Source organism: Mus caroli, chromosome 4 (assembly GCF_900094665.2).
Source record: "Mus caroli chromosome 4, CAROLI_EIJ_v1.1, whole genome shotgun sequence".
Classification (NCBI taxonomy): domain Eukaryota; kingdom Metazoa; phylum Chordata; class Mammalia; order Rodentia; family Muridae; genus Mus; species Mus caroli.
In genome coordinates this window covers 119,708,602-119,720,434 of record NC_034573.1, presented here as the reverse complement: position 1 = coordinate 119,720,434, position 11,833 = coordinate 119,708,602, and the positions used below count along the sequence as shown (strand labels likewise).

The 11,833-nt window shown below is 48.6% G+C and overlaps 1 long non-coding RNA gene across 1 annotated transcript; it reads right to left on the bottom strand.

Moving 5' to 3' along the window:
- Positions 1 to 206: 206 nt before the first annotated feature.
- LOC110292105 lies at positions 207 to 3,194 on the bottom strand. Its single transcript, XR_002377653.1, has 3 exons — positions 2,807 to 3,194; positions 629 to 774; positions 207 to 511 (listed from the first exon to the last, which is right to left on the bottom strand). It is a non-coding gene; the product is annotated as an uncharacterized LOC110292105 (long non-coding RNA).
- Positions 3,195 to 11,833: the final 8,639 nt, after the last annotated feature.

The following is an 11,833-nucleotide window of genomic DNA, read 5'->3' as shown; positions in this document are numbered from 1 at the left end:
TGCTGTACCCAAGATTCCATTCACAGCAGCAACTCAAACTGTCACATAGCTAAGAACACGTTGATAGAAACGGAATTATACAACTTTACTGAAAGACATAAAGAGATCCCAGTCAATGAGAAGGCCTCCACCTGGGGGAAAGATCAGGGCCATAAAAATGTCACTTCTCCCCAAGGCAATCCATAAACTTGATGTAACTGCAGTAAAAATATCAAAGGGACTTTTAATAGAATGTGACAAGTTGATTCTCCAGTTAATCTGGAAGGGGAAAAAAAAACCCCACAAAGCTGATTACACAAGAATAAAACATACCAGGAAAAAAAAAAAAGAATACAGTATTCGGTGGCAGGAAAACACACACAACATTCACCATCTTATCTGTTTCAATTGTGCAGTTTGGTGGCATTCGGCACATTCAAGACGCCTTCTAGCCATCAGCACCATCGTCTCTACAACCAAATGGAAACTTTGTGCCCATTAAGCCCTGACTCCCATTCCACACTCCGGAGTCCTGCAAGAAAGGGGAAAAAAACGTGCTTTGTTTATCTTTGTGTATCTGATGTATGTTCGCGTATGTCTGTATGCACTCTTGTGTGTGAGTGCACACGCAAGGTCGCTGGGAGATGACCTGCCTTGTTTGCCCGTTGCTAGGGGGTTGTGCACACCAGCTATTCACCCTGCAGCTTCCAAGGCTTCGCCTCCCATCTCCATCCCGCTGTAGCATTCAGATGGTGTGCTGGTCAGTTGTGTTGACTTCACACAAACGAGGGTCACCTGAGTAAAGGGAACTGAAATCGAAGAATTACTTCTACCAGTTTGTCTCTGGGCATATCTGAGGGGCATTTGTTTTTGTTTTTGTTTGGTTTTTCGAGACAGGGTTTCTCTGTGTAGCCTTAGCTGTCCTGGAACTCACTTTGTAGACCAGTGTTGCGGCCGGCCAGTGGCTTACATGTCTGGGTTCTAGTCTGGGAGGCATCCTGGAATCTGGAAGAGAAGAGGGAGCTAGGCGACCAGAGAGAGAATGAAACCAAGACAACTAGTCTGTTCAAGGTTTAATTTTACGATTCCCAGACACTGGGTTAGGAAGAAGGGGAAGGGGCCCATTCCTGCCAAATAATCCTTGGAGTCCAGTTTCAGGTGACCACGTGATAGCTCAGGAACAGCAAGGCGGCAGGCAGTAGCAGTGGGAGTGGCAGAACGATAGGGTGGCAGACTCCACCCCTGATGCTCTATTCCTGCTAACAGTGAAACTTGTTCAGCCAGGTTTCAGGCTGAGGAGGGGAGGTTACAGACCAGGTTAGCCTTGAACTCAGAAATCCACCTGCCTCTGCCTCCCAAGTGCTGGGTTTAAAGGAGTGCGCCACCACGCCCGGCTTGAGGGACATTTTCTTGATAGTGATTGGTGTGGGAGAGACCAGCTTTTTACCCACTAAGCTATCTCCCCAGCCCTATTTTTGTGTTTTGAGGTAGGGTTTGCTACGTAGTCCAGGCTGGCCTCAGGCTCACTATGTTGCCCTCTGTATATAAGCCTGACTCAAAGTCTTCAGCAATCTCCTACTCCAGCCTCCAGAGCGCTAGGATTACAGGCACGTGCCACCATGTCCAATGAAGGAAAACACTGAGTGAAGCCCTCAGGAGGCAGAGGCAGGGGGATCCCTGTGAGTCCCGGATCATCCTGGTCTATGTAGTGAATTCCAAGTCATCCAAGGTTATTTAGAGAGACCGTGTCTCAAAAAACATTGTTTTTTCCTAGTGAAAATGAGGGAAGTCAGGGATGGAGAGATGGGCCAGTAGGTGAGAGCATTCACTATACAGGTCTGAAGATAAGAGTCTGAATCTCAAACACATACACAAAAAAGTGGGATTGGCCACATGTGCCTATAACCCCAGTGGCTGCAAGTGTCAGAGACAGGAGGATAGCTGGAAGTGTCTAGCTAGCCTTACTAGAATTAAAATAAAAAAATTTAAAAAGTGAAACAAGGGGCTGGAGAGATGGCTCAGCGGTTAAGAGCACTGACTGCTCTTCCAGAGGTCCTGAGTTCAAATCCCAGCAACCACATGGTGGCTCACAACCACCCATAATGAGATCTGACGCCCTCCTCTGGAGTGTCTGAAGACAACCACAGTGTACTTATATAATAAATAAGTAAATAAATCTTTTTTTTAAAAAAAAAGTGAAACAAGGCAGAGAGTTATAGAGGACATCTGACCTCCTCCTCTGGCCTCCAAACACACACACACACACACACACACACACACACACACACACACACACGCACGCACACGCACAGGCACACGCACACACATGGAAAAATGAGGNGAAACAAGGCAGAGAGTTATAGAGGACATCTGACCTCCTCCTCTGAAAACAAAACAAACACACACACACACACACACACACACACACACACACACACACACACGTGCAAGCACAGGCACACGCACACACATGGAAAAATGAGGGACTGATCAAACCATAAGTAAAAATATCTTACAAAACAAGATGAATTCCATCTATCCATCTATGTACCAGAAGTGAAGGATTCTGACCACTGGATGAAGAATTTATTTAATAAATACAATTAGAAAAAGTACAAAATTGGAACTCCACCTCGGGCGCACTCAACACCGTACGAATGAAGTCCCTTTGATTGTAAGAACTATATGTAAAAAGCAAACCCCAGAACAGCACTAGAAGAAAAATAAAAAACATCTAAATTTGACTAAAAACAGTTAACTTGCAAGTGACAGAAGACTCTGTGAATAAAGTTAAAAGATGACAAACACACAAGGAACACAGACGTACCACAGACATCTGGGAACGCCGCAAGAACACAACTTGAAATAATAATAATTTGGCTTTCATTTTCCCCGCGTCCTCGCGTCAATCAGAGGCTCCACTTTACCTCGAGGAGAACTGGAGCTTTACTGCGAGAAGATAAAGAGAAAGAGGCAGCCAGCATTCCCTCTCATTGTCTCAGGAACTTCGCAGCCAGTCCACTGAAGCCCACATCAGAAACTACACTTTGGAAAAGCCGAGCCTTTGATTCGAAAGGACTGCTCTGGCAGAGGGAAGAAAATGTTCTTGAAAATCAAAAGGGAAGGTCCCGGGGAACGCTGGAGATAAATGTACCCCTTAACTAGATATCGAACATGACTTGAGAAGACCCGGACTGTGTGCCCCTGAGGAAGTGTGTCGGGCACTGGGCAGGCAAGTGGGACTGAGCCGTGACCTTGGCAGAGGTCACGGGATGTGGGAGGAGAAAATTGTCGCTGCAGGACTTCAAAGTGGGGTAGTCAGTGCTTATAAGGTCGCCTACCTCCCCCGGCACCCCACCCACCCAAACATCTGGAACTGCTAGGATCCAGGCCACCCACTTCCCACATCTGGCTGATCCTCTCTGTAGCTTCTCAAGTGTCTGCAACAGGCCACCTTGGCTGGAGGGCAACAGGAGTCACTCAGCTCTTCACTATCTGCTGTGGACCTCCAGAGACAGGGGCCTGAGGTGCTCAGCTGTAGTGATACCCACCCACCCACAGCTCAGGCTTTTCTGGGGAGTCCCACAGGCATATAAACCCTCTCCCCACTCACTTATCAGAGAGCAGGATTGTTGACATCCATGGGAGAAGCCATAGTATGGAAGTGAGTATCTCCCTGCAACCTGAACCTGGGTAAAAGAGGGTAGATCAGGGTAAAAGTCTACCCTGGCTAAATAGTTCTACAATTCAGAAAAGGCCCCACCTAATCAATGAAAAGATCCCAAACCCAATAGAAAAATGAACAAAAGATAAAAAAAAATGAAAACTTGATATTAAAGGAACATAGTAGAAAGTCACACCTGGAATCCTAGCACTTGGGCCACTAAAGCAGGATTGCAAGTTCAAGGCTGACTTGAACTACATTTGGAGACCCTGTCTCAAAACCCCACAATAAGGGCCAGTGAGGCAGCTCAGCAAAGACACCACCCACCACAGGAGCCACGACATTGTGCAATGTGCGAGTGTGTGGTAGAGAAAGGGTAGAAAGGAACTGCCTGATATGGGCAGTCTGCCCTGCTACCTGAGGCCATGGGGACCTAACTTCTAGCCCACATTACACTGACGGCAATGTCTGGGTCCCCAGGAGAGCAGCAGCAGAGGTCTGTGTCCATGCTTACAGCTCATATTACCACCAAAGGCCATGCAGAGATCCCTAGTCTGGGCTGCTGCCTGGGAACAAGGGTTGTGCAGACCTGGTCCTGCTCCTCACTGGGGCAATCAGAAGAGCGGGCCTTGCACCTCCTCTGGGTAGCACAATAGAGCTGGCCATGGGGTTGGGGGAACCAAGTGAAGGGCTCATGGGTGTGTGGGGAGGTAGATCCACCCATCATCTGCCAAGAGGTGGAGTGGTCACAGGAGAGATGCCCTTCCTTCCTCAAACCTGCCTGTGTTAAGTCAGAGAGCTGGCCAGAGGTCTGTAGAGCAGGAGAGCCAGCCCCGCCCCTCAACATCTGCAGCACTCAAGAGAGCAGGCCCTGCATCTTGCCTGGGTAGCACACTAGAACTGACCCTGGCGGCATGGAGATAGGTGAGCCAGCCCGAGGGCATGAGAGTAAGAGAGTTGACCCTGCCCCTTGCAGGGCATTGGGTGAACTAGCCAAGGCAGTGCTGGAGAGCTCACTCTAGTGGCGTGGGTGTGGGAGAGCTGGGGGTGCTGACCAACTCGGCTCCCACCCAGGCCCAGATCCAGGGCTTTGAGTGGGCCCACCCCAACATCCACCCCATCTAGGAACTGCCGGTGCTCGTAAAGGGGCCAGGCCTGCTGATTGAAAGCAGCAGAACCGCCATAACTCAGGGATATCTGAAAGGAGTCCAGGTGAGGATGCAGTATTGATAGAGTAGCAGAAGCCAGAGGACTCAGACCAGACCAAGGAGTCATTGCAATGAACGTTTGCAAGTGAAGATGTGTGGACCCAGGGCCACGCTGTGGGACAGCTGAGCCTGCAGCTCCCGTAATAAGATGCCTTTTGTTTTGTTCTGCTTTGCCTTGTTTTTGTTTTTGTTTTTTAAGTTTATCTGGGGAGGGGTTGCAAGGGCAGAGGGCAGACACAAAGAGATAAAGAGATGAATGGGATTAGGGTACATGGATCAGAATAAACAAAGAGTGATTACAAGGTTAAAAAAATACGTTATACGGTTAAGGAGGTCTTTATCAAGGATGGTTTGGCAATTCTGTTGACTGTAAATACGCCTGCCTTTAAACTGGACAGTCCCACATCTACCAACACAGCCAGCCGAAGACGGCTGAGAAGGTGGCCAATGGTGCCTCTGCCCGCCCACCATGCTTGTGACGCTACCTTGCATTGTTGCTATGAGGAACTGGGTCACAGATTGCATTCGGGGGGAGAAAGAACATCGAGCAACTGAGAGTTAGAAAAAAAGAGGCCAGAGGCTGAGACAGGCAGAAATGTCCCCAAGGGTAAACAAAACAGTATAAAGACTGGGGGTGGGGGGTGGACACTGGCAGAGATGAGGGAATGTGAGTCAGAGGAGCCCTAGACAGAAGGATGGGAGGTCCTGACACCTGACAGAGCCAGGGCAAACACTGGACCCTGCCTGACCTGTGGAGAGGCTCAGTACCATGAAACCATATCAGCCACTTGACATTTGCATTGACTTCACAGACTTGAGCCAGGCAACTACATTAACAAGCCACCCTCAGCCTCAACCCAGTGCTTCAGAGCCAGGATGCTCAGAGACCACTGGTGGCTGCTCAGATGACCTTGAACAAACCCAGATTATTTGCTCAGATGACCAGGGCAAATCTGTATATTCACAGAGAGCCCAAGTCTGTGAGGGGGAAGTGGATCCGGCCCAAGAAGTACTGGGTTGTCCTGAGAGCAAAGCAGGGCTCCCCAGAACTCTCAAAGCACATGCCTGCTACACACCTGCACACACACACACACACACACACACACACACACCTACCACACACATACCTGCACACACACACACACACATCTACACACACACACATACCTGCACACCTATACACCTACACACACACCTACCACATACACACCTGCACACACACACACACCTGCACACACACATACACACACCTGCCACAGCCAGAAGCCTAGTCCTAAAGAAATGCTTGTGCTTAGTGAGGACCAGAGACACCTGCCTAGGGTGTGCAGGCAGGGGCCTGGCTGAGGGGGTGGGGGCAGAGAGACAGAGGGCAGGTATTGCACCTGGCAGCAATAACTGAGTTTCAAGCTCCTGTGAGGATCTGTCAAGATGCTGCAGATGCTGGGGAAACCATTGCTTGTCTGAGACCCACTTTGACCACGCCCACAGTTCTCCTCAGCTTGTCTGTATTAGGGCTTAACCAAGAAGCCACTCCATCCTGAGCAGCACAGCTTGGGAAATCCAGAAAGCAGAGGCCCAGACTAGAGTCCTGGAGGGATGCCTCAGCTTCTGGACCTCGTGAGGGCTTGCCTTTACACTCCTCAGATAAGTCCCACCAAGGTCATGTCCAGCTACTCACAGTGGGAAGCAGCTCAGAAATCACCCTGTTGGAGGACCCTATGTCCTGTAGGATGCTCCCTGTCAGAGCGCATCTACTGGATTCTTCTTCATAACCCTCTTTTACTCCTCCCTGCCCTGTATTTCCAATAACTAGAGGTCAACCTGAGGTTCGGTCCTCTGGCAAGGATCCACAGCAGTGCTGGCAGTGCCTGGCCACATATCCTTGACCAGTCCTGGAGGTCATTAGTATACTCCACCTGTTCTGAACCAGCCACGCATGGGAATTCTCTGGTCCTGAGAATTACTGGGAGCTTAGCATCCCTGGAAGACGCTTAGTAAGAACAGAATGGGAACCAGAGGCTAAATGGCCAGCCTTCTTTTTCTCTAGGGGAGGCTTCTGGAATGTTCTGTAGCCTTGAGCTTCCATTGCTTGAGTGTCACCCCCACATCAGTTCATTTTTAATCTTTTGTGTGTGTGTGTAGATGAGTGTGAACATGTGGGTGCATGTAGAACCAAGGGCCAATCTTGGATGGCTTCCTCATTTGCTCTCCACCTTATTTTTCCAAGACAGAGTCTTTCACCATACCCTAGAGCCCACCCATATAGCTAGACTGACTGCCAGTGAGGTCCTGGGGCCCCCCCAGGCTTCACCTCCCCTGTGGTGTGATCAGAGGCACACCCCATGCCGCCAGGTGGTACACGGGTGCTGGAGATATGAATCCAGGTCTTCACGCTTGTGTAGTCATCTCTGCAGCTCGGATCCTTCCTTCTGTTACTGACTTTCTTCCTCCCCAGCATCACCACCCCTCTCCTTTATGCCTACGATCATTTCCGAGGTAAATTACTTGGACCCAAATCCTTTTTCTAGGGTCTCATGTTTGGGAAACAACTCACAAGCTGAGTTGTGTGTGTCACAGCATCGCAGGGGACACATGAAGTTCTCAAGTGTTGGTGCCATCAGAGGTAATGACCTGCTTCCCATTAGAACATTCGTTATCAACCTCCTGTGATTAATTGTTCCATCCATCAGTGATTATTGCCTGAATCAATTATTTTATTAAGGGATATAAAAAGAAAGTGGCTTCCAAATCCTATCAATCCTTCTAATCTGGGATATATATATATATATAGCTTTCCTCATAAGGCAGGACTTTCAGGTTGAGGTGAAGTGGTAGAGACCAGGCTAAGGGCCTGATTCTTTCCTCCCTCATTGCTGACTCTCAGGATGAGGAATTGTGCCCTAGATACTTCCAATGGTATTTAATGACACTTGATGGGTTTGTGGCTCTGAGTGCGTGTCTCCTGGCTGGTAGCTCAACTCTGAGAGGCAGTGGAGTCTTTAGGAGGTCAGGCCGGGCTGATAGAACTGGGTCTCTGGAGCCCTAAGAAGCTGGCTCCGTCCATAAAGCGCTTGTCTTGGAAGCACAAAGACCCAAGTCCAGTTCCTAGAACCCACAGACAGAAGTCTGGGACTGTGGTGCCCACATGTAACCCCAGCTGAGGAAGCAGAGGCAGGTAGACTCTGCTGTCTAACCAGCCTAGAATAATCCTCAGGCTCCAGGTCAGTGAAAGAACTTGTCTCAAAAACCAAGCAGTCCGGGTGTGGAGGTGCACGCCTTTAATCCCAGCACTCAGGAGGCAAAAGCAGGCAGATCTCTGGGAGTTTGAGACCAGCCTGGGCTACAAAGAGAGAGTCCAGGACAGCTAGGGCTACATAGAGAAACCCTGTCCCGGTGGTGGTGGTGGTGGTGGTGGTGGTGGTGGGGACCAAACTGGATGGCTTCCAAGCATCAGCACGTGGCTTTATGTGCACACACATCATGTAGACTCCACCCCATGAACCTTCTCACATATGAACTCACAAGAGGAGGAGGAGGGAGAAAAAGAGAAGGAAAAGGAGCAGGGGCAGCACAGCTTACATCATAGAGCACTTGCCAGGCAAACCTGACAACCTGAGTTCAGTCCCAGGGACCCAAGTTTGCTATTTATTTGATCATTTCATTATTAGTTCACTCACTCAAGACAGGGTTTCTCTATGTAGCCCTGGCTGTCCTAGAACTCACTCTGAAGACCAGGCTGGCCTCGAACTCAGAAATCCACCTGATTTCTGGGACTAAAGGTGTGAACCACCACCGCATGACCTCGTTTGCATGATCAAAAGCAGCTTGGGGAAGAAATGCTTGGCTCACATGTCCCAATCACAGTCGATCACTGAGAGAAGTCAGAGCACGCCATACAGGAATGATGCTGACTGGCTTGCTCTCCATGACTTGCTCAGTCTGCTTTCTTATACAATCCAAGACCACCTCCCTGGGTGTGGCTCCACCCATTGTGGGCTGGACCCCTTCACATCAATCACTAACCAGGAAAATGTCCCACAGACTTACTTGTCTACGGGCCAGTGTGATGGAGACCACTCCTCAGTTGAGGTCCCCTCCTCTCATATGACTCTGTGTGAAGTTTACAAAGCTAACCTACAAACCAAGTGAAGGCAGAAGAGGATAACTGAGCCCACGGAATTGTCCTCTGACCTTCAAACACATACCCGAAGACACATCACAGACAGGATGATGATGATGATGATGATGGTGATGGTGGTGATGCTGATGTTAATGATAATGAATACACTTAGAAAGAGGAGGTCACTAGAACCAGGCCTTTATAGGTTAGAAAGCAACCTTGGCTCTGACCTACTGTGCTCCTTGGTCAGCAACACTGTGAACAGGGATGTGAACACAGGTTCCTGCCACCACAGCCCAGCTATTCCTCCATGCCTTTGCCACTAGGATGAACTGTAACCTTCTAACTCAATGAACCAAAATAAATCTTTCCTTTCATAAATTGTTCCTGACTGGTATTTTGTCACACAACTCAGAAGAAACTAGCACACACATGAACAGATGGGTATTTATATGTTCTATGCATGTCAGTGCACTCAGTCACTCTTTCATCTGCCCCATCGGGCACCCCTTCCCTCAGGCCCTCTGTCAGCCTTGGCCAGGGTCCTCGCTTTCTGGCCCAATGAGCTATCTCAAGCTTCCATAACCTACTTCCTGGCCCAGGCCTGGACTCAGCCATTCCTCAGAGGAGTCCTGGCTCCTGGGGTCCAGGTGACCAGGACTGTGCTCAGTGAATCTGGATTTTCGCTGCTTCTGAAGGTTGTTGGTGGATGGAGTCAGCAATTCCATACCTTCGAACAGAAAAAAACCAAAAGAATGGTGCCTGCCTGCTGATCTCTCCAAGTCGAATATAACACTTCGAGGTTTTATTTAGTCTCTTTGATCTTTTCCCCAGATCTCTCTTCTCACATGCTGATGATCTTAGATTTCAGCATTTGCATAATTACTTATTTATATTACCCTGTGATTTTTTATATATAAAAGTTTCAAAAATAGTGACAATAAATTGGTTTTTTTTTATTCTAACAGTGAGAATTTCAAACGAAGTTTTAAGATTCCTTTGAAGCTCTTTTTCTCTTCAGAAAACATTTCTTTCAGGACGTATGGTCCACGGGCTCTGAGGTAAAGCCGCTTGAGCTAGTTATTTCTGCGGAGTGATTACATCACTGGCTCGCTGAACATTCGAGGCCTGCCATTTCAGTGTCTTCAGACGACAGCGAGCGCTTCCCCCTCCTTCCCTTTTGATTTAATGTTATTTTGAATCTATTAAATATTTATATGATTCCAAAGTCAAAACCACATAAAAGTATCTGGAGAGTTCCATTTCCATCATTCTCCCGCTGCCCTGTCCCTTCCCTCGGAAGCAATCATTTTTATTGCTTTCTGCTCGGCTGTTTATCCTGACAGTGCTTTTTTCTTGCAAATATAAACCATTTGTGTACGCACTTAAACTCCTCTGCCCTGATCTCAAATGTTTCTCAAAGGCTCAGTCCCCAGCTGATGGCACGGGGTGTGGGGGACAGTTATTGGGGATACTGGAACCCTGGTCCTTCCTTCTCTCAGCTTACAGGCGCCCATGAAGCAGGCAACTGTAGGCTCCACATACATCATCTCCTGTGAGATTCTGCCTCATCACAGGCTCTAAGCATCAGGACCAAGAGACAATGGACTGAAATCTCTGATTTGTGAGCCAAAGGGACCTTCCTCTTCCTTTAAGCTTTTTGCTGCAGGAGTTGGGAAGCTGGTATTCTTCTTCCCTTCGTTATCTAAGGACGGTGTGCTCTGCACTATGCATTCAACCCCTGTACTTGGTGCTTCCTGCTTTAGGACACACCCTGGCAGCCACTGCTTGGCACCCTCCATGTTCCTTGCCTATGTATTCGGTTGCGTGACTATACTACCATTTATTCAGTAATGTCCTAATGATGGGCATTTAGATTGTTTACAGTGCTTTGCTGTTTCAAACAATGCAGAACAAGCAACCTCATGTGGAAGTCATTTTAGTTTTGTTTTCCCAATGACCCTTCAGTTGAGAACCTGGAGGTAGGGTTGTGGGACCAAAGGATAAATGTATAAACAGCCCTGCCTCTCTCCTGTAGAAAATTTTAAGTTTTTCTCCAAATAAGATGCACTAGTAGCCAGGCGGTGGTGGTGCATGCCTTTAATCCCAGCACTTGGGAGGCAGAGGCAGGCGGATTTCTGAGTTCAAGGTCAGCCTGGTCTACAGAATGAGTTCCAGGACAGCCAGAGCTACACGGAGAAACCCTTTCTCGAAACACACACACAAGATGCACTAGTTTACATCTCCACCAGCAAGTGTTTTTAAACCACTCGTTCGATAAACACACACCATGTACCTACCAAGTGCCAGGCAGTCATTTATTCCCAGGAGGCACAATAATAGAAAGGACAGATGGGATACTTCCATTTGATAACTCACAATGTGAGGAGGAAATTGGAGTGAATAGATATTCACACACGCAGTCACATACTCATTAAGAAGAAGTGTCAACTCTGCAAGAGTTCACAGTGAGGAGCTAGGCACAGTGGTACATGCCTGTTGTCCCAGCACGTGGGATGTGGAGGCAGGTAAACCAGATGTCTGAGGCTAAGCTCCGTGTCCTGGGGAGTTTCAGCTGTCAACTTGTCACAGCCTAGAGTCGTCTGAGAAGCGAGTCCCAACCCAGGAGTTACCCAGTCCAAACTGCCCAATGGGCACGCCTGAAGGAGATTGTCTTCATTGTTAGCTAAGGTAGGAGGGCCCAGCCTACTGCCGCAGCAAAGGAGACACCACTATCAAGAAGGTGGCTCTCGGGCTGGTGAGATGGCTCAGTGGGTAAGAGCACCCGACTGCTCTTCCAAAGGTCTGGAGTTCAAATCCCAGCAACCACATGGTGGCTCACAACCATCCGTAACGAGATCT